Source organism: Paralichthys olivaceus, chromosome 1, assembly GCF_024713975.1.
Source record: "Paralichthys olivaceus isolate ysfri-2021 chromosome 1, ASM2471397v2, whole genome shotgun sequence".
Taxonomy (NCBI): Eukaryota; Metazoa; Chordata; class Actinopteri; order Pleuronectiformes; family Paralichthyidae; genus Paralichthys; species Paralichthys olivaceus.
Genome location: NC_091093.1, coordinates 4,238,710 through 4,262,715, shown reverse-complemented (window position 1 = coordinate 4,262,715; position 24,006 = coordinate 4,238,710). Strand labels below are relative to the sequence as shown.

Below are 24,006 nucleotides of genomic sequence, written 5' to 3'. Positions count from 1 at the left end.
AGCTCTAAAACACATAACTTTTTACGAAGTGAAAATCAAATATTAAAAATGACAGGCCTTATAAGTGTGCTGAGTGAGCTCGGGTCACGGAGGGAGGGAGGTGCGGGCGGCTTGTCAGCTACTATCTGTCAGGGCGAATTAGAAACAATCAGGGCCGAGTGAAAGGGAAGGTGATTGTTATTAAGCGGCGGGGCCCTGCGAGCGGGCGCCCCAGATGTGGCCGTGCATATAAAAGAACAGGAAACCGGCAGTTTAATTCAGGAAGCTTGCCGAGGCGAGCGAGCAACGCCACAAAGGAGGAGAGGGAGGTGGTGGGCGCTGGGAGGGGGGGCAGAGGATATGAGGGGGTTGGGGCTTCTTGTTGCTAATACGCTGGAAGTTACTTTGATAACACATTAGGCCTTTTGAGGAATGATGGAGCTTTTTTTTTCCTTTTTTTTCTCCTCAGCTCATCCATCTCTGTCCATCCCGCTGGGGGAAGTCGCTGGTTAGTGGGCAATAGTAGGAATCACGGGTGAAATCTAGATAAGTCGCCCTAAACACACACACACGTATATGAGTGAGTGAGGAGGGGAGAGACAGCCAAGCCCATATATCAATTACAACTTGATATCCTGGGAGGAGGATGGGACAGAGAGAGAACCTCCCTGAACGGATGGATGTGTGTGTGTGTGTGTGTGTGTGTGTGTGTGTGTGTGTGCGAGAGCGCTCCTGTCTTGAGAGCCCATTCCCCCTGAACACTCGTCCTTTTTTTCTTTCAGTAATCATCTAACAGTCCTTCCCCGTCTCTCCCTGAGCTGCTGTCAGTGTTTTGTCCACGCGTGTGCACTTCTTCTCCCATGCATGCTCATCACAGCACATTGATGGACATGGACATGACTCGATTTTGACTCCTTTGATAGTCGTCCTGTTATCTGTCAAGTTGTGCACCCTGCGCCTCTAAACTGCTATGAGACAGACATCAATGTCCACAGATCACTATCAGGGAGAAGGGGAATGAGTGTGGAGCAGTGAGGGTTGCTGGGGCAAGGTGGGGGCGCGTTGTTGTGTACAACATCTTAGTCAGGGGAGGGTGGGTGTATTTGAGTGATCGGGGCTGATAGTAATCTACCAAGAGGCTGCAGAGTCAAAGACATATCGGCCGCCATAAAACATTACAATCACACTGCAATGCAAACTGTGAACTCGAAGGAGGAGGGGGAGAAAACTTAACTTGATGCCTTAATTTAAGTTTCAGTGTGTTGAGTGGTTATCAAAAAAATCAGATAAGATAATTAAGAATCGTAAAAACACGAGTACTGCAAAGGAGAGGTTTGTTAGAGGTTTTATTTGACTATACTGGGAGACAATCTGAGACAGAAAGTCAAGTGGATCCATTGCTTTTCAAATAGTTTCACTTAACACCAGTTAAGTGAAATCAATGGCACGTACGGAGGGGGAAAGAAGAGCAGGAATAAAGGAGTTGTTAAGATAGTTTCTTTCATATTGTGCTTTTGTCTCAGAGCTTGAAGGGCTTTGATTTCTGTTTACTTTGTAGTGAGACATATCGCAAGAAATTATCCCTCCCCTTAAGAATCATTGATCATCCAATAGGTTGAAATCAAGCAGTCTTGTCACATACTCTCTCTCTCTCTCTCGTCATTTTTATCGCAGTGATCAGTCGAACGCTCACCTAACACAAGCCGTCTCTAGTTTCCACCTCCCAGGTTTTTTCTCTCCATTGCCACTGCTGCTGTAGCGGAGGTTATGGTGTTAACACGAAGGTGCTAAACGTTCCCTTAGGTAATAACAGTAAGCGTATATAAAGCGCTGCGCTATGTGGCGACGGGAAGTTTCAGCTGAGTGTGGAAGCTGTGGGGATGGAGGGGAAAAGATGAGAGGGAGGGTTAAAGTGGAAGAAAATGGAAGGAAATAAAAATAATTAGCAGACAACGAGGTGAAAAAAAAGAGAAACTGAGGGTGCAACAGGAAAGAGGTGGTGGAGGGCTAATTGCTTAAGCAGAGGTATGAATAAAGACAACGAGAAGTGATACTAATGTTGCTCTGTTGTGATGCTGTCACAACAGTTCTATGGTTGCAATGAGCTTGTGATTACTCCGCCTTTTAGTCCTGTCAGGCATTTAATCTAATTATCCACTCCTGTTTTCAATAAACTTGGGTATGCTGTATATTTAGCAGTATATAGGCTGTACAGATATATAAATCAATTTGAGTGTGGAAATTATTCTTGACCTTGTAAACAGTGGTTTGACAATTTTACCAAATCTCAGGATCTTCATCTACTAATTGAATTTGACTCATAGGGTTAGAGTTGCCATGCAATCAGCGGAAGGCCAGAGAAAGATCCTAGAGGCCAATCACATTCCCAGCCGAGTGGACATTGAGTTAGGACAGTTGTGTCAAACAGCTTAAATTTGACTGAACCCACAGAGTATGGTCAGTTGAACCACATCTCCCCTTCACAGTGGACATTCACTGACTGTATGTACAGAACAATCAATCAAGTGGATTTCATCTGACGAAGTTCAAAGACTGAATACTATGAAAAAGTATTAACGGCAACGTATCCTAAATCCATTGTCACTTATTGATTGATTCTTATGATTTGTCAGGTGCTGAACTATTTAAATGTTTCTGAGAACAATATTATATATTTTCATGATTAGGGACGGCTTCAATAATTCAAGCCAGTTTTCTTTTTCTTGCTGGGCTATTCATGCTTCAAGTTTTTTGTTTTCAATTGATTAAAAAAAAAAACTCTCTGAATGACCACATTTTTTTGTGATTATTTAAAGGTATTTTTTAAATCAAGTGCTAAAAAATAATAATGAAAAATGATATCTACTTATTGTAGCTAATTCATTGACAGAAAATTTGTTCAGAATGTGTTGTATGATTTAGTAGTACATTATGTCAGGTGAGAGTTTTCATAAATTTTTTTAACATTTTATACCTTAAATCAGTATATAGAGTAGCCTAAATAGAGCCCAAATGTATATTTTTCCATCATATGATGTCAGTTTAGTTTGAATGAAATATGAATTGTTGTCCATTTTCACAAGAAAACATTGTACTATCTATTCATTACATGCTGCTCCTAGACATGACATAAATTGTGATTTATAGAAAATTGTTTTCTGAAGTGTCATAAACCGTAATAGAGTTGTTTTGTACCCAGATATTGTGAAGAGGATAAAAGTGTCTCTACCCAACCAGACTGACCCAAATCTTTCTCTTGATGAAAAAGGAGTAAAGGTGTAAAGATATGTGGAAGAAGAAATTCAAAAGTAAAAAAAAAACAGAAGATATGGATGCTGTGGGAGGTTGAAATTGTTCCCTCCTGCAATCCCATTCAATCCCCATTTTTTTTCTCCAGGAGGCCAAATCCAGGCCATGTCTAAGATTTCACAACGATTAGCGAGGGACGGATGAGGAGGGATATAGAGATGTACTAGAGCAGCATTTAGCCATTAATCACCGAGGAGGGAGAGAGAGAGAGAGAGACAGAGACAGTGAGAGAGGCAGAGAGGGAGTGATAAAGAAACAGAGGTCCTAGCATGGCTCAGCATGGGACTTGTACTTTTACTGTCTGGACCACCAGGGGTCTTGTGTTTGACGGCAGATGAGTGGCTCAGTATCCGTGCAGGGCCTTCTTAATCCTGGCAGTCAGAGATTCAGGACCAAAATACATACAACATAAAACCACTTGTTTTCAATTAATGCCAACATATCTGCTTGTGTGGTGTATTTTAGAGAGGATATACATTTAATGATGTTTATGAATGAACAGAATGTAAAGTTTATATTGAGTGAATTGTCTGTAATCACAGCTGGAATTCAAGTTTCCTGTCTGGATATATGAGCAGACAAGTTAGTGCTATTCAACTTTCCACAATATACTGTATCTCTCTGTGATCCTCATCAACAACTGAACAATCTAAGAAAAACTGAATTACACTTTAGATTTGGTCCAAGAGTTACAGAGTTCTTGGACGGACATTAAGTTATTAGCAATCATTTTGTTATCTAGCTAGAGGTCCAGTTTCAACCAAAACATCACATCGAGTCTTCTTCTTGGTATTGAAAAGTCTACAAAGAGTGTTGTTCTAACATCAGCCTCCAAAACACTTCATCTTCAGCAATCATCTCAAACCAAACCATCATCATAATTGAAACTGCAGAGTTGAACTGGGAGCTTCTGACGGAGCATTCAAGGGTGACTTGGATTCTTTTGCTGTTGAGTTTGAATATCAACTTCCTTTTCCAGAACAGCTTACTCTACCTTTAAAATAAACCAATGACTCTTCCTCCAATAAGGAAAGCAGCAGTCTCCTGTGTCACATGCTTGGTAGGGAAATTCATTTAGTTGACCTTCTTCCATAGAGGGTTTTTTATGTCAAGTCTCACCACATTTTTTCTTCTGAGAGAAAATTATTATTTGTTGTTGAGTTTGCTCGTCAGGAAACTATATAAATTGACAAGAAAATCTCATCACAGGCTCCACTTACTTTACTATCATATAACCAGGTGTGGGATTTTGGTCACAGATAATGCAGGCAGTCACCCCCTCCCCCATGTACAACCAGCTATTATCAAGTGACTAAATTATATACTTCCATCACACCTAAACCATCTCCATGACAACTGGGCAACTCCATCCATTGAGAAAGGCCAGGAAGCTTCAGAAACACAACATCAGTGGACCTTGTGATGATAACGTCTCGGTACACATTATTCGCCATATGGGTATTATGTTGTGTTCACACCAAAAGCAAAGTGAATGTTTGCATCGCGCAAGTATGGCTGCAGGATCATTTGTGTTTACTCTGGGTACTCACGCAAGCAACATGAGTAAACACAACCCAAAATATGTGCCTGTTCTCCTCCAGAAAAGAGGGGACTACTGGCTGAAGTGACTACAATAGCTATGTTGTACTTGTCGTGGAAACACCAGAGAGGCCAGCGCCTGTGTGGGATCAGAGAATCTATCCAGAGGTGCACAGAGCTCGGAAAATGTCACTGTCTTCTCCAGGAGGAGGATGAATGCCGTGTCCAGCGCTACCTAGGGATGAACAGTTGCTGTTCCGATCAGCTGCTAGCTCGGGTCACTGCCAGCTGGTGAAGCAAATGATGCACATTTTGCATCTTTGTGTCTTTGATGACGCAAAATTTGCATCTCATTGCGTGACAAATTTGCTTTGCATTGGTGTGAATGAACCATTAGCAGTTATTTAAGTTTGAGTGAATTTATGAGACAGGTTTTTGGCTGAGGATTTTGTGTTATGTTGGGCTGGGTACTGAACTTACATCCACTCATCTTTCAGGTGGATCCTCCATTAGTAGATAGAAATAAAGCAGTTTTGCTGGACAACAGTTTCCACTTTATCAGCCTTCTAGTTTTCTATCTCCATATAGGGTGTTGCCAAATCCTCCCTCCACCCCACTTAGTGTTCCCTGCATCCTCCTTACGTGTCCCTGATCCCCTCCTCCCCCTCCCTCCACCTTTTCCTCTCTACCTATTTTTATTTTATTATTTTTTTCTGTACTATGAATAAATTTTGTCTGTCCCGGACATGAAAATGTCAAATACCTAAAATACACCTAGGCTAAATAGCATATTAATTTTTAATGCCTGCTCATCCTATGCTGCTATTCTCATATCAGGCCTGTCTGCCAACAGCTGTTGCTGGCTCTCTGGCTGGGAATTTATCATCCATCTAGCTAAAGGAGGGGAGAGAGGGAGAGAATAAAAAAAAAGAGATGGGGGACATTGTTCAGAAAAGAGGAGGGACAGATCCGTGTTTTCATGGATCCCTAGCTTGCATTTATATCACCCACACCTCGCAACTTTTTTTCTTTGATATATGAGTGGGATTCAATTACACTAATGCCAAACATAAATTGTTCAAGATTCGTTCCTATTTCCCCCTCCACGGTGCGTTATAGTGCAAGCCTCCTCATACATAAAAAAGAAATAAGGAACAAAGTAGTGACATTGACGCTGGAGGTAGTGACATTGGGGAGAGCAGGAGAGGGAGGCAAGATGCGTGGAAGCAATGTGCCAATGTGGGTGTTGAATGCCACCCATGTGCGTTTTTAGGTGGCATGTGGTGGATGATTATCATAGATTATCACAATCCAGATTGTTACAAGTTCTGTCTGTGCACATAGCAAGCAGTGTACTGTAGCTGTGTGACTGTCTCTGTGTGCGTGTGTGTGTTTTGGTTTAAGACGGAGTGCCTTTGGGGATAAGACTAAATGGTGAGTGAATGACGAACAGTTGGAGTGTGTGAGTGTTTGTGTGCATTTATTCGTGTGTATGTGTCTTGTTCTTTTATCCTTACAGTGTGAGAAGCAAATATCATACAGGGTTTTGGAAATTGTGAGAAATCTTCAAGTCGAGGACAATTTGCTGCGGGTTAAGGTATGAATTGTTGTCAGCTTACCTTAACACCCCAACTGCATAATGGAGTCCAACGCGTCTGTCAGGATCAACTGGCCTCTCGCTGTCACTCCCGACTGACTACTGCTTACTGGAATGGCCACCTAGAAGCAGAAACAGTGGAGGGGAAAGATTAGAAGCAGAGGTGATAATGAAATATAGACGTGAAGAGCCATAGAGGAAGGTGGACTGGATGGAGAAGACAGTGACGTGTGGGGAGGAAGAGGAAGATGAGGTGGGGCAGGGGGTCAGTGCTGAGATGAAAATCTAACAAATTCAGCAAGCGACACTGCAGAGGTCAAGGGAATGCAGCCAGAAAAAGGTTAAAGATGAAATCAAAGCTGGCTCGCTGTGGTGCCCGGAGGCACAGCTGAAAATCTATCCCTCCAAGGCAAGGCCACCGCTGACGTGAGGCAGACAAGAAGCTAAATACTGCACGCCACTCGGGGATCTTTCATTTTCAACCGATCAATAAGGGCTTATATTTATCAGGGCCTCCGAGCAGCTGCCACGTCTGACAACCTCCACTTCATTTTTGCACTCCTCCTCAGCTCTTTTCTCCTCCTCCTCTTCTTCCCTTTCTCCTCCTCCTCTCCACCCCTGCACGCCAAATTGAGACCCATCGACCATGAAAAGGGGCAGAGATCCTGGATTGCCATTAACCCCCCTTGTGTCACCAGACTGTCTAACACACACACACGCACACACACACACACACACACACACACATACCCTGGAGATATAATTCAGCTAAAGGTCTGTCTCCCCCTTCTTTAAAGAAACATGCCTTATTATTATGGCCTTGGCACAGACACCAGAACCTCCTCATGTCTTTTGTCCCTCAAGCTGCCCAAATACATGCACACACACACACACACACACACGCACACACGCACAGAGACAAACACACACACCCCCCTACCACAACTTGATTTCACTTTTAATTACTACCGTGTTTGTACGTCTCTTTTTTGCCGAATTTATTTCATATAACGAAAATATCAAATCCCAAATTACCACTATAAATCTGAGGAGCATCATGAGAAGCGGGAGATTGGGTTTAGGGGTCTGAGTTAAAATAACTGTCTGTCTAATCATCTGCAGAACAATATTTGCTGTGAGGCATTCTAAATAGATTATCGCTAGTCCATCTGTGTCATCATTGATTTATAAAGCATTAAGCTGCTTGGAGAAGAGATAGGGCCTTGCCTTCTCTGCCGTTAAAGGGGCTTCTTGTCGAATCAGGGGCACAGCAATGGAACAACTGTGGCACTCGTCTAACCTCCCCTTTAATCGTCAGGCGAGAGGAAGTGAAAATAGGACGGGCGTATCTGTGTTTTTTTTCTAGAAGGGAAGTATGAATCCAAATTTTCTGCATCTCTTTTTGTTTGGTGATACAAAGAGACTGGGAGGAGGGGAGGAAGTACAGAAAAAAATATACACACTGAGAGAAACAAATAGCGCACATAAACACATATGCACATACACACATGTGAAAAAAAAAACAAGGGACATCATTAACATATGAATGCTATATGCAAATGGTAGGGAGAGAGCAGATGTTGTTGCATTTAATTGACCTATATGTGAATTGCATCCAAACCTTTCACTGTGTTTTCTGGGCCCACTGAGTACGGTTTTGACTGGCTTTCTAGTACCGCTCAATACACGCGCAAGGAGCACAGCGATGTTAGCGGTGTTTAAACATAAAGAGGGAGATGAGACAAAATACAGCAGAGGAGAATAAAATTCTTATCCCTGACTGATGATGATCTCTGCCAACACTGATTACCAGTACTTACTACTGGAAAAATGTAATTTGAGTTAAATTTTAAGTATTTTTATCTTATGCTATGATTTACAAGGACTCCATTCATTTGACAGCAGAGTGGCTACTTTAGAGATAGGTATATATTATACATACAATTGGCCGAGGGGCAGGGTTGACTCATGGTTTTATTTTAAGATTCTTAAGGTTGTTAAGATGCTGATTCATTTGGTGACACCTGTGGTTACTGTCGGTAGTGGCATTACTAATAAAGCTATTACTAATGAATATGAGGAAACGTATTTGCTGTGTTGATTCTGTTCACTGGCAACATTTCCACTGTTTAATCATAATTCCAAAAATGTTGTTGCAACAGGTGATTAATAACTAAACTGTGAAGAAAAATACATTCTGAAGGAAACGTTATCATCACAAATATGTTTCGACTGAACAAACTGATAAAATGTTCATAGTCAACGCATCTGGTGACTGCTAAGAAAACAATATCCAGTGATAACTGTTACACTTTTCTCTAGCTATGTTCAGGTACACTACACACTTGGTTAAATCAGGGAGAGGTTGTGGTCTGGTTTAACATTAAAAAGCACAGTTACTTCATACAGTGTTTTATAATTTCAGCGAAACCATTATCTTTAAATGAAGCACTTTTGATGCCTGAACTTATTACCACAGACAGGGCTGTGGATGCGAGCCCCGGTCTCACTCACATCGGTGTGACAGTTTTGCACTTTGCACGCCCACCATCCACTCAAACAACCTCCAGGCAACTCGGCTGCTGTTACTAACGTTAGCTTTATTCATTCAAAAATAGGTTGCTTCTGAACATGATACAGCCAGCGATTACTTTCATACAAAAGCTGTTTCCTGTTTCAGTTGAGTTGTACAGAAGAATATTTTCTAGAGGACAATGTCGGGGTGGAGGCTACAGTGAGGTGCTCTGCTTATTGACTTGCAATATTCTTGGTGCACTAAGCTTTAACTGTTGACCACTGTATTTACTCAAGAATTGAGTACTACAATTATTCATTTAATACTTTGAATGCATGGCTAAGTCTCTTGGGTATAGCCACACGTATAACCTTATCTTTGAGTGGTCCTCCATTTGTACTCACCTAATCATTTATGAATTAAATTATTTTATTTTTATTAAGATTTCTCCAAAAAATGGTTAACACCCATTCACACGACAGTGGAATTAGGGAGAATCCGTGACATACCCATTAGGAAAGAGAACAAAAATATGGTAATAGTTGATTTCATGCTGTCTATTTTACAAATAAATAAAATGACAATGATTAAAACTAAAAGCTTTTTCATTTCATCTATTTCTTTTTTGATATTAACTTCGCCCTCTATAAATGCTCATCCAACGTTCAAGGTGTGGTGTCAGAAAAACAAGTGTGTGAGCATTTGTAGAATTTCGTTAAATATTTTTGTTTCCTCATTATGTTGATTTCTTTTTTTTTTATGTAAAAAACGTGGTACTACACCTTAACCTCCACCTCTTTTAATACATATTTGTTGCACCTAATTTTTAGGAGACATTGTTGGGCCCCATTTGTTTTGCACATTATAAGTGAAACATGCAAATACTCTGGTTTTTATCTTCTGTATCATGTTCAGTACATGAAAAAAAATATTTCCTGTGAATCCCATGTGCATTGGTTTGCAATTTGAATACTGCACAGGAAAGGCAGATGTAGCCAGTTACAATGAAAAATGTAATATATAGAATTTAAATACACCTACACCCACTGACTGTAATACTATAACAGGGGTTTGATGGACCCCTCTGGTGGAATCTTTACATCGTGGCATTATTAATTTTACTTAAGTAAAAGAGTAAAGAGTACTACTTGATATCTTAGGCAGTCTGCCAAGGCCCTGATAGAAGGTGATTTTGAAAGTCTATTCATCTGTAGCTTTATCAAGCCCCCCAACTAGATTTCATTCTGCAGCCAGCAACAGATAGAGAGCGACGGAGAGAAAAAGGAGGGAAAGTCACACATTTTACACTGCAATGTTTGCATGGGTGAGCCATGAAAAACACAGATGCTATTTTCATCTGGGCCTCTGCCTTTCTTTTTTTTTTTTTTTTTAAATTCTTCTCTCCCCACCACCAACACCCCCCCCTCCCAGCCGCCGCCACCGCCGCCAATCTTTGGGAATGTCATTAAATTGTATTAAATAGCCTTTTGTCCAGGGGGCAAGGACCACCCGATATATGATAATACATTAAGGCCCCAGTGTAGCAGCCACTGAGCCGAGACCATCTTAAGAACAAGCATGGTGTGTGCCTTTGTGTGCGTGAATGTGTGTGCATGTGTGCTAAAAAAGTGGACGGTAATACTTGCAGAAGACGCTGGTGACAGGAAGAAGAGGAAGAGGCAAGTTAAGGATAGAGGGACAGAAAGAGTGAGATAAAGGGAATGAGAGAGGAAGGGAGGGAGAGAACGAGGTGGTGTGGCTGCCTGCCTGCGCATGTGGCTCTCTAACAACTGTGACACATACTAATAGAAACATACCTAATAAATTACAAGCTTTCAGGGTCTGGCAAGCTGACATTTTCTCTGTGCACGGGACAATTTCATATCTGCGCCGCAAAGTCGAGGGGCTGCTGGACCAAATTGCATCACACAGAGATGCCAGAGGATTAGCATAAAAATTAACACTTAAATTTCAGCTTATTGTCAACCCCACTCCTGCACCGGCTGCCTCACAACAATCAATTCCTCTTAGAAATCTGATTAGATTCCATGACGCTTATTATCCAAGTCATGTCTGCCTGCCCCCTTCACTACCACCCCACACAAACACACACACACACACACACTGCTATAGTCAGAGGACTAGCTGCCATGACTGCCCACACCATTTGTTTAAATGGAATTAAGGAGGATATAAATCTATAGGTGTGGCATTTCTTTTGACACATGATGGCTCATTCTCTGTCTGAGTGTTTATCATGTGATTGTGGGTCGTTTGCGTGCACAGAAAATCCATCCTGACATGTTGATATTGTACCTTTTGCAAGACAAGTTAATTCCAATTCTCTGGAATGCTTTGATGAAGCGATGGCTGCTGGTCAACCATGAAATATGAGTGGTTATTATTCATTTTTTCAAATTCTTTTCTTTCAGTTAGAAGAATGAGAATTATATTATCTTAAGTATTTAGATTCCAATCTCACTGATTCGTGTCAGTCTTAATCTGTGGTTCTATGTCTCTCTTCATTTCCAGCCCCCAACTCTTTTTAAATGAACTTGACTGCATCTCATCCATCCTCAAGAACACACCAGTCACAAATGCTTTATGTTTATAGCAGAGAGCTGGAATGATGTAAAAGGGGGAAAAAGAGATCTCATGAGGCTGTCGCAATGAAATATTTGTCAATAACAGTTTCTGTTGAAGCACATTGCACAAGTATGTACTAAAAGCACAGCACACTTTGGGTGGCTCTGGTAAGACTCTTGATTGTTTAGACAAATGGCATTTCATCGCATCCAGATGTCTTTAAGCTGTGCTCAACCACCAGCGCTGCTTTCCAAGGCACAGGATGAATGTATACAAACATCTCCTCATAACTGCATTCCTCATCTGGGCCTGCAAGCGTCACCGCGCTCGTCACTGAGCTTGGACGACAGCCCGCGGTGAGCAGAGTTAACATTTTGATATTTAGGTTTTTGAGGTAATCTTCACAGGGGCAGAGTCTAACGCTACAACAGGGGATTGATTAGTATGGCCCAGTCTGAGGTAAAACACATCGTCCTGCCAAATCAAGTACGGAAAAAAATAAATACAAAAATACGATTTTGACTTTGCTTTCGAACGGGTTAAAATCGGAGCAGATTTCAAAGCGACACCAGTTATCATGAATTCAAAATGCAGGATAAGGAGAAGCCTAAGAGTGGAAGGGATTGTGGTTCAATCCTTTCCCGGACAGGCGTTATAACATAACACTGGTACAAAGGGTCCAGAATAAAGACGCCCACAGGGTTGAGAGAGGGAGAGAAGAGAGAGGGAGAAGGAACAAATTGTCTGATGTTCTAAGTGGATAACAACAGCTCCTGCTATGCAGCAGCAGAGGCGCAGAATAATTTAAACCGGCTACCCGGCGACCCCACCCCTCCTTCCCCGCTCTCACCCCGTGGCCACCACTCCATTCTTATGTTAACACGGCTAAAGAGGAGTGGGCCACCCAGCAGCAAAGAGCAGAAACTTAAGTCCATCCTTCAGGAAAAATAATCCATCTCCCTGCCTCTCTTTGCAATGTAACTTTACTCACTTAAACACACACACATACCGCTGAAACAGATACAGGGGGGAGAGCACCAGCACGTTTACTGTGCCGTTAAAGCATATTACTTTTCAGACAAGAGTTTGAAGAATAATAAACCCAGTGCTTAACTGGGCTATTTTCCCTTTCAGTTAATGCCACGCATAGGCAAGGCGGGGGCGAGAAGAATTCATAAGTCTTTAAATGCAGAGTAAACACTGCTTTCTTTGTTGATTGTAGAGCTCTGTTTTTTGTGTGCGTGTTTTTTTTGTGTGTGGATCTTGCCCCTTTCCCCTCTTTCTTCCCTTTTTCCTCTGTCAGTGTATGAACCAGAAGAGCTGCTGTTGTGTTTGGTCTCCAAACAGCTCATGTGAGGTACACACCTCTGTGACATTTTATAGGTTCAAATCCCCGAGAATGGGAGAGAGTCATATTTTACACCAGCGGTTTATTTTAACGGGCGCTTGTAATTAACGCAGCATGTCCTTTATCTCCCAGCCATCTATGCCAAGGCCTTCATTTAAACAACTTTATTGTGAAATGTTTGCGTTCTCAGCATTCGGCCAGGGCCCACACACAGAATATTATTTCATACTTCAAGGGAAGGGTGGGGGAGTGCGTAGGGGGGAGGGGGGGGGGGGGCTTTGGAAGAGTTTATGCTTTGAGCGGTTATTGTTTTTGATTACAGCAAGACTCCTTTTAAAATGGATCAAGCCTCGGTAACCTTACATACACACATATGCACACAAACACAAGAGTCTCACACATCCACTGACTCACGCTGAAGTTGTGAGAGGCTGGAGGAGAACCTGTTTACAGAAGGTCTGTGCGAACCTGAAGCCTTTTCCTGGGCCAAATGTACAATCTCAGCATGATTTACGAGAGTACGATCACACTATTTATGTCCAAATGAGAGCACTTGTTTAATACCGCTGCTTGGGGGCTTCTTTTTGGAGTGTGTGTGTGTTTGTGTTCTTGCAGAGTTTAATGGAATTTGATGGGGAGATTGCGTGTTTACACATTGTCAAAATTACCCAGAGTTAACACAGCACTCAACATACACAGGTGTTTCTCGCAGGCTAACAATGGAACTTTGAAGATCAAACTGTGCAATGTGAGTGTCCAATCAAATGCCACATGTTCAGTGTGCTGTTGTATTTTATCATTTTCTAGAGCAGACCTCCTGTGCTGAACATATGACCACAGTCCACTGTGAATTCACAATATTTACCATGTTATTATAAAGAACCAGATTCTATAAGTGGATGGCTGAACTGGTGTCAGCTGTCAGCACATTAGGAGCTACATTGCTTCACATTCCTGCACTCCTGATCGGTCTTGTTCTTCCTCTGTATGTAATGGCAACGGTAGAGTTTGACGCCTGGCAAAAGACAAATTTATATTGAAACCAGACGACAAAGCACATGTTTATCTTATCGTTGCGGTGAGATATACACAAAGGATAAATACGTCTTAAAACCACATTCAAGCTACATTATGGGTTTTTAAAATGAGAGTGCAACCAATGTGATTGTATGTAATATTCAAAACAGTCCCGGTTAGGAGTTCTCTGACCTTCATAAAACCCTCATAGCAGATCTTCTGTTCTTATCTTATAATAATGATAATAATAATAATAATGTAATATCTACAGTTCCTTATGGTACCAGTGCGTTATCATGTCTGCAGTCCAGCAAATCAGATGGATCACAGATTCCATTGCGGATGCTAAGGGCAGTATATTCTGCTTTTAGCACATAGAGAAGATTTACAGTAAAAACACAAACGAGAGGGAGAGAGTCACGATAAAGATTGTGAGCAAGGAAAGCTTCACTGCTGCAGCTGCAGCTGAGCCACCGGAACACTTCAACACATGGATTTCAATGGAGGGTTAGTTAGAGGGTCTGTGTGACTGATGCCTTGGGCACTGCCGTCTACAAAGACTTCACACACCACGACCTACAACAAAAAGAGAAACACACAGCGTAGACTTGAGGATTGAAGACAAAACAACTTGCAGTTGACACTTTAACACGCTGTAGAGCAGCTTCATCCTTCTGACATTTGGCTACGACTTTCCTTTTTAATGCATATCCAGGTAAACACGGACCCAATGATCACTGAGTTACAGTAGATAGGTTGGCCACACTTCAGCCGTTTTATATCAATGGGCAAGACATTGAATCCTCGGACTGAAGTGCCAACTTTCTTTGCCCGCAGAAAAAGTCACTGTTGTGCTACTTCCACCAAATGAACAACATGTGAACCTCATTTTCTCTGTTCCCTGGTGCATCTGTAGATGGACCAACAGACAAATTCAAGAAGGATGAACAATCTCTGAAAAACTTGCTTCATATACCTCCTCCAAGTATTAATACAATTAGAGCTACACCTCACTAAGGTTGACTTTTCATTCTTTTTTTCATATCATTTACTGAACTGCCAAAACTTTGATTGAGGTTTGGCTTGTGTACAGGTTGACAGTAATGTTTACATACGACAGTAAACAGCCCAAATTATCTCTCCAAGCTAATGCATGATTACTACTAAAGACAATGGAAAAGTGTTTTTTTTTTTTGCCTGAAGGCCAAATCTCTGAATCTCAGAGCCTGACTTTTATTTAACTCCGTCTCACTCGCCCAAGTGCCAGGTCTGCAACCGTCGACAGAGTAGAATGATTTTACCTTGAGGAGCACAATGAAAGACACGAGTGCTCACTCTACACCAAAATCTGACCTTTCAAATAGTCTGTCAACTTTCAATAACGGCTCCCTAACCAGTTTATTACTCGACCGCCTCAAAAGAAATTGTTTGTCCAATTCGAGATTTTTAATATTTTAAATTTTAAGAAAAAATGATATTTTCTCAAATTCAAATATTCAGGCAGAGAGGAGACAAAACCTTAAACTGCTACTAGAAAAAGTTGCACTTTATGAAATGATGTTTTATTCTGAAAGGAAGCTCTGGTGGTTGACCCATGCCTGTGTCTACACTGTATGTCAGTGCTGCTGTCTACACCTGCTCCCTGTGATGTATAACCTTACTTAAACTTGAGCCTGTGACCACACAGGGCAAATATGTGAGCAGGTGGAATATTTATCTTTTAGCTCTTATCAGTGGAGCTGCTAGGGATGCATTTTACACCAGACTAAATATAAGGCTTTGTGTTACAGGGAATAATTAGAGAAGTTAGCTAACATTCTCAAACATTTATAGTGTAAGTTACCAAAGCTAGTTATTTATATTTTCAATGTTGAAAGGTTTTTTTGCAGGTAATGTTTGCATACTGGATCCTTGCATTTTATTCCTCAGCGTTCCACTCAACTTCTCTTCCTCTCTATCCTCCTCCTCTCCTCCTCCCCTCTCCTGTATGTTGTGGTGTGAGAGGCTATAAGGGGATAAAGTGAGGCGCAGGCACTTCTTTAGCCCAGCGGAGGCCAAACAGATCGAAGATGGAGAGCACCTAGCTGCTGGGTGAGCTGTACACTATGAACTCACTTGGTCTCCCTCCTTTCTTATCACCTTTCCTTTTCCTGTCATGGCCCCTCTTTCTTTTGATTTTACTCATGTGCTCCCTTTGTCAATGACACTGATATGTTGGCTGGGATTTCCATCACTTCTACACTTAAGACCAGCAACTGTCAGACAGACTATGGACTTTTTCTAACTGTTCTACTAACTCAAGGTAGAAGCATTGCTAAAAAAATTAATGTATTTTTAAAGTGTAATTGGTTTACTGATCATTAAAGTCATAACATGCGTAACCCAAAAATACAATAACACACACAAAAACATTCTCAAGTGCCCTCCAGTCCAACAAGTAGGGGTAGTGGCAATTCACCAGAGTTGTATTGATCATACCTGGTTATGCCAAATCCTCAACTGTGTCATTCAAACCTTTTCAATTTTTAATCACCAGCTCCAAAATCAGAACAAGTCCCTGTACTGCCAAGCACACACACACACAAGTGCATTGTGTATACAGGAAAGAATGCAAAACACACAAATACACACAGCTGCACAACTACTCTTACCACCCACACTATTTGAAACACCCTTATCCCTCCATTCCGACACACACAAGTACATAAATACACACGTGCATGCGCACACACACATACACACACACACACACCTCCATCATGAGATATAAATGCACAGATGTAGGCAACACAGCATATTTCTGCAGACGATTCAAACCAGGGACATAATATTAAGATCTCCATGCACACTGAGACTGTGTTTCTGTGATTGTCTGTGTGTAAGAAAGGGAGGCATATAAAACCATGTGTTATCACCTGGCCCCGTCCTGTGCCCAGCTCCAGTCTGTAGCCAGCTTTGACCTTGGGCTCTGCCATATTCATTACATCATTAAGTTACCTCTTCATTAACTTTTCATTGTTTATGGAGAAGGCATGAGAAGAGATGGGGGTGAGGTAATGGTGGGGGCTCTATCAAAAAAAAATCCTTATCCATGGCTGGGCATCTGGGCCCTGTTCTGCCTGCCTGAGCGTCCCTCCCCTGTAGAGCGAGGGGGGGTGTAAGCTGGAGATTAGACAAGAGGTTTTGTGGAAGGTTGCTGATTTGATTCTTCAAACTGAAACACTGGGAAAAGTGGGTGGTGAAATTAAGGGAAGAACACTCTGCCTCAAAGAAAACTGCCCTAGTGCCCTTGAACATGATCCTCAACCACCAGCTCGAGGTCGCAGGTCCACTTACTATTCGTAACCAAGAACCAACTTTGTATGCAAGTCAAGCAGGGCCCACATTACATTCTAATCAGGTTTGGTAGGGCCCAGTTTGACTAATGCAGCCTTTGCATCTGTGTATGTCTAATATCCAAATGGATCCAAACTCTCATCCCAGATCACATGGTGCTTCATAATCACTGATTGATGAAAATAGGATGAGTGTGCGCACTGTGATGTTTTTATAGGGCAGGCACTACTGACAGTTCTCCAAACACCATCAGTATGTTGTCGTTAATGCCTGAAAAACAAACAGTATGTTCACCTTCAATAAACAAAGCCATCCAGATGCCATGGGCATTATGACTGTTGTTTGTCAGGAGCATAGTCTAAAAGAATGTGATGTTATTAGAGAGCTGGAGTAGGTGGGGTAGCTAGGTCAACTAAGACACTGGAGATCACTGTCCATCAACATTGGTTTCTTTTGATGGTGAATGTAATTCACGTATCCTCAACTAAGTAATTTGTCTTTACTAGCTATGCAGGCTCATATTGTCATTATTATTATCCACTTCATACGCTCTGGTCTGATTTGTTTTTTGCTAGTGATCATAAAATTCAATAAATTTATTATAAATGACAGATTTTTTTTCTTTGAAGAAACGTGTTGTTCCTGCAGCTTTCCACCACAGATGCTTATCAAATAGAAGTGTATCATGCGTCTGTTGGGGTCGAGCACATTTTGAATTGGGCATAATTACAAATAACTGACTGGGTCTGAGTGTCTCCCATTCCTTTTGGATAAGATGTGTTTTTTGTGCCCCCCCCCCATCTGCTCTAGTATTGTAATGTGTAACTCCCAGTGAGAGTGGGTGTAACTATGTGGAGCAGGACCGTCACATTTTATACAAACATTTGAATATGAAATTTACAAAAGAGCAAGCGTGGCAGTGATCAAGAAGCTTTAGCTCTAGCACTTGTGAAAATAAGCACTTAAAATAAAAAATAACCCACAGTTTTATGATCTGTTACCACGAAACATCATTTATCTGAGATGTGTTTGTGAACATATTTGCGTGTACTGGCCTCATAGCCACCAAACGCTGCTGAGCTTCCGCACCACTCTGGCTTTCTGTCATTAGCGATGCATCGCCGCGACCGCAGGCACAGATTGTGTTTTTAAAAAAAAAAAAATCCTTGCCAGCCACCATCTACCATTGCGGGCCAATTATAAATGGCAAATCACTATAGAGCATGGCTCATTCACTCTCCCCCCTCTCGCTCTTTTTTATGGCGATGCCTGGCCAGGTTCCACTGCTTCTCTTGAATAACATGTGTAGATGGCCCTTTGTGTTACAAGCTGCTGGACACTTGTTAGTTCACACTTTTTCTTTGGCCTGCAGAGAGACTGATAGACATTTATACTTTTTTTTACCTTGAGCTTACTACACTACAATGTGTGATTCTAAATGTGTAATCCTAAAATTAATACATGAATACTCACACTGCACAGCTGATCTATTGAACAAAAACATTAAAGATGATTGATTGGTCACAAAAAAAGACTTGACATGCTGCAGAAGACTTTATGCAGATATCAAAAATTTATTTTATTTTTTTGTTATTTCAATGAATTATTGTATTCATTTGAAAAATAAAACAAAAGGGAGAGGAAATCGAATGAAATTGTACCAAGTGTCTTTTCTTTATTTTTGTGGATTTAGATTGAAATAAGGGCAACATCACCGCCAGTCGTTAAAAGTTGTACATATGAATGTAGAAACTTTGATTTAATTGTTACCTCTTAGCGTTCTCTGCCTGGTCCGGCTGTTGTTGTCTTCTTCATTGCTTCTCTAAATTTTTTTTTTTTTTTTTTAAACTAAAGTACCTCCCTGGTTGGATACAAACAAAGTACAAGTATATAAAGTCTCTCAGCTGCATGTTATGTTAAACTCAAGATGTGGTTTTCGAAGTCCAACTTGAACTTGAAAAGTGAAATGAAGTAAGAGCATGAGATCACCAAAATTCAACCATTTGAAAAAAAATAATAAAGAACACAAAACAGACACAGATTACGAGGGTAGAAGCAAAGAAATTGACAAATTCTGATCTAAATTACTTAACACTCATGTATGAATTATTTTATAAGAGCAGGTTTAAAACATATGCTGACTACCACAGTACCAAAAAGTATTTATCAACATTCTTGTTTCCAACAAAAGGGAAACATTTTTTTAATGAGCTGGGAATCCAGTAGCACAATTTTTCTTTTGCTCGTATTGAGCTACAAAAGATTTTGTGCCATTCAGTTTTTCACATCAAATAGGCAGTGAGGTCAGCGTGCCAGGATCAGTGGCTATAACACATGTGTGTCATCAGCGTAACAAAGAACTCAACCACTGTGACTATGAAAAAAAGAAATATTCTCAAAATGAGGGACACCAGACGAGACAAAGGTGACACATGGTTGTTAATGGAGATACAGAACATCCTGTTTAACAGGTATGAAAAGAACAACTTCTACCCAGTGCCTTAGTCTAAGAGAAAGCTGTGATCAAGCAGCACTAAGGTCCTCAAGCACAAGGACTGAAAACATCCTGTCTTCAGGAGCCATTAAAAGGTCATTAGTCACTGAGATGGACGATTTCAGTGCCGTGAAGCTTGTCGTTGTCGATAACCTGTACTTGTTTCTGCTGTTAAAAGCATGGATGGGTTTTTTCTTTTTGTGTTAAATAAGAAGTAGCTTAAGTCATCCCCCTCAAATTGTCAAGGCCTCTCTTTATATTATAACCCCACACTCACAAACAAACGCTCCTCTGTCCTTGTCTGATAAAATAAAGCACAAGATGCTTCAGTCTCCAACAGCAGGCAGAGCATCAGAGAGAACGTATGCTGTGAGTTGTGAGATGAGATGGATTTTTGTCTGTCTGACAGGTAACATCCAACCTGTTCTCTTCTCTGTCTCAGAGAAAGTTGTACCTGGCTCACAGCATTACCGTCAAGTGGATCTATAATTCTGACTTCTTCTGATTTTTAAGGTCTTGACCTTTTATTTTAAGTGCCTTGAGATAATGCATATAATGATTTGGTGCTTTACAAACACAATTGAATTGAATTCCCTTTGTCGTGTTACCCTTGTGGCTGTATTCACAGACAGCCCTTGGAGGACCATTTCTAAACCTAAAGTGTTGCAAAATAGTTTTATACTTTAAACTCTGGTAAAAGTATAAAATCAAGGGGATGTTTCAGAGCTTAAAAGGGAGCAGATTGGTGATTTAAAAAGGTTACCGTGAGGCTAGCATGTGTTCACAGATGAGACCTCTTTCATATCCAATATTATAATTGATACATATAAAAGAAAAAGTGCATACTTAATACTCTCTCAGTCAAATGAAGCTACAATATTTCTGAACAGGGAACTAATACTATGAGTCTGCTTAAACCTTTCAGAGATGGGGTTTTCAAATTTCATTACTGTATGATTATGCATGTGAGTCTTTTGTGTATTGTGCTGTGGTTTTCTTGTTTAGTGTGACGCACAGCATTCACCTCAACTTTACAAGTCCGAGCAGCATTCAAAACATTTCAAAACAGATGTGGGTGGTTGCTACAACTGGAAATATGAGTTGGTGTATAAAATGCAGAGGTGACAACTTGGATCAATAGCGTTAGCACTAGTGCTGACTGTACAGCGTGTCGTCATTAGACCACACACAGACTTCGCATGCACCCGCAGCAACGAGTGCAGCCTTCGCGATCTGACGGGGAGCACCACTCGGGAAGTGAGGCGCTGCGTGTGTGTGAGTGCTTGTGAGTTTGTGTGCTGTGCACGTGTGTGAGAGAGAGAGAGAAAGACCTCAGAGCCCTAGGGATAGTGTGTCACATAAGCTCCATCACAAGGCTGCTTTATTGGGCCTGGCATGGGTCAGACCCCTACTGTCATCTTCAAATATGCCCGCCACCTGCTCACACATACACACACAAACACGCACACACATCCATATGTGTGCACACTCGCCACATGCACACATACACACTGATGCATACACAAACCAGCACACATGGCTCGCAAAGAATTCATCTGGTGTTTTCTTGTAATTGCAACAAAAACACAAAATCTGGACGTGTCACGTTCATTTCCCAGGACCCCAGAGTGGAGGGCTAATTTCAAACAGCCTCCCCCTCTCACTCTGCAGACCTCTGTCCTTTTTTCTCTCTTTTGCGTCTTTTTTTTTTTCATCTTCTCATCTCAGAGGAAAAGAAAGGCAGTCTTTTATACACCGGCCAGTTTTGCAGACGGTTATTTGCTTAAGAGAGGCAAAACTGACTGAAATTCTTTATTTGTCTACCCAGAGTGTCTGTGCCACTCAGCCTTCAGATTCCACATGTCTAAGATATACGCCCAGGCCTACGTTCCAGGGACTCAGCTGCCAATAATATAAATTAGCAGTGCAATAAGATTTGCAGTGCCGCCACAATCAGTCCCGAATGCATAAGCAAATCAGTCACTTTCTCCGCGCATTTACAATACCAGTGTAGTTTTTTCTTAATCATTTCAATACAATACAACTTAGTACATATGATAAACCATGCATGCTTTCCATATATCTATCCTGTGAGTGGTTGTGTGTGTCAGTTTAGTTTATGAGCACATCATTTTGTTTTTGTCTTGATTTATTTAAGTCTGTTTTTTTAGCATTTGTTGAATGAGTGTGTAAAAGTGAGTGGTTATTTAAGCGTATACAGGGTCTGCGTGCCCCCTGTCTTTTTTGTCTTCTCCCTCATGAGCATAAGTGTGACTGTGTGCATGTGTGTGTGTATGAGTGTGAATCAGTATGTGCATGTGCCTGTTCTCATGTGTGCCTGACCGTGTGTGTGTGTGTGCGTGTGTGTGTGTACGCGCACATGTTCCCTGATGGAGATAAGTCTGAGTGGTTAGGAGGGAACAGATGTCAGCTGGTGTCGGCTGCCAGGAAGACTGAACAAAGCCAATCACGTTGCCTTCCTGTCCAAAACGCATGGCAGAGGGAGACCTGCATCTAACAACAATTTGTGGCATTAACTCTGAGCATGCCACCCTGGCTGTGTACACACACACACACACACGCATGCACGCTCACACATGCACGAACACACTTACACACACGTTTATAAATATATGCATCACCATCTTCTTGTTTGGAATATATCTTGTAAACAACTGGTGGAGATATGAAATATTGCAGGGGGAGCTAACAAAATGGCGTCTGTAATATGATCTCCCACTGTTGCTACAGTAGCTCAATCATTCATATGCCTGTACAAAGGCAGGGCGGGCTGGTATGACTGAGTTGCTACTAGGTTCCTATGTCACTTTATTAAAAACATTCTTAAATGTTTCATCATTAAAAAATTAATTTTGCTTTTTACAGCAGAGAGAACATTTAAATCTCAACTGACTCATTGTTTCAAATGATAAATCCCAGAGTTGCATTTACACACATTACATTATTTGTATCAGATGTCACTGATTTGCAGCTTGAGTTCAGCTGCACTTTCATTGTCCTGTTTCCTTTTGTTATACGGCCTGAATGACGATTAAGTTCATTTTCACTTTGCAGAATATTCCATCTTCCTCCTCTCACTTTAATTTCCATTGGTGTTACTTTCAATTTCTCCTGCTTATTCTTTCCCATCAAACACATCAATGCTGTAATAGCAGTAAAATCCTACATGCACTGAGATAAGAAGCTAATTTGAGAGAGAAACACACAGATCTTAAATATTTTTTGAGAGGAGTGATTCATGGAGAAAAACATATTCACTGTGTACCATAAAAACAATAGGGAGTACTGAGAGAAGCGACTAACACACCCACGCATGCATAAAACAAAGAAATGTCTCAAAGAAAAATATCTAAATTGTATTTCAAATTATGACATATGTCATAAATGTCATCTACATTTCAATTGTATTACACAAATGCAAAATGTTATAATATGTGCGAAGCTTTAAGCTGCATTTGTTTATTCAAAATTCTTCTAACACTGGTAAAACCAAAAGAGGCCTCTTTGTCTCGAGCCGGAGTTTAATCTCAATGACAGTCTGAGCGTCTGTTTTGTGGAGGAGTACTGTTGTCCCAGTAGGGCAGGCAGGCAGTCACACATGGGCAGCAAACTCAAGGACTGAACTGTCTCAGCCAGCCCGGATGGGCAGAGGGCTAAAATGGATAGCTCTGGGACTGAGATGTTTCACATGGGCCAAAAGCACAGAGGTGACTCTCAAGACCAAAGCTGACTGAACCAAATCTAAAGTCATGTCGACTGTGTCTCATTCAGTCCTGCATGTTGGACCAGTCTTCCCCAACAAGAAGAAACTTTCAGATCAGTGAAGAGACATAAGGAAAAAAATGAAAAGCAGACACAAGCAGGGGGACAGAGTTAGCATCCAAATATACTGTATGTGTGTGTGTGTGTGTGTGTGTGTGTGTGTGTGTGTGTGTGTGTGTGTGTGTGTGAGAGAGAGAGATATTCTGTGTTTGTGTGTGGTAGTCATCATGGCATCTTTGCCTTGACTGACAGATCCTTGGGGATTGTGTGTTACAAATCTGCTGACCTTTGACCTCCCCAATGAGTTGTAAAAACCACACTCCATTTCCCTTAAGACGTTAACAGCCTGCATAAGTGGTGTGTGTGTGTGTATGTGTGTGTGTGTGTGTGTGTGTGTGTATTTGCTTCTGTCTATTTGTGCACGCTGTGTTTGTGCATGTGTGTGTGTGTGTGTGGTGTAACCCTGAGGTTAAAGAGCAATCTGCAGCCAATTAAGCGCTTCA

General features: G+C 41.3%; 1 protein-coding gene across 5 annotated transcripts in view; it reads right to left on the bottom strand.

Moving 5' to 3' along the window:
• znf536 (zinc finger protein 536) overlaps window positions 1–24,006 on the bottom strand; it is a 214,707-nt gene that overhangs the window by 131,272 nt on the left and 59,429 nt on the right. For all 5 annotated transcript variants that reach the window (XM_069530698.1, XM_069530742.1, XM_069530660.1 and 2 more), the window contains one exon: window positions 6,447–6,546. The gene's annotated coding sequence lies outside the window, so the exon portion shown is untranslated. The remainder of the gene's footprint in view (window positions 1–6,446; window positions 6,547–24,006) is intronic.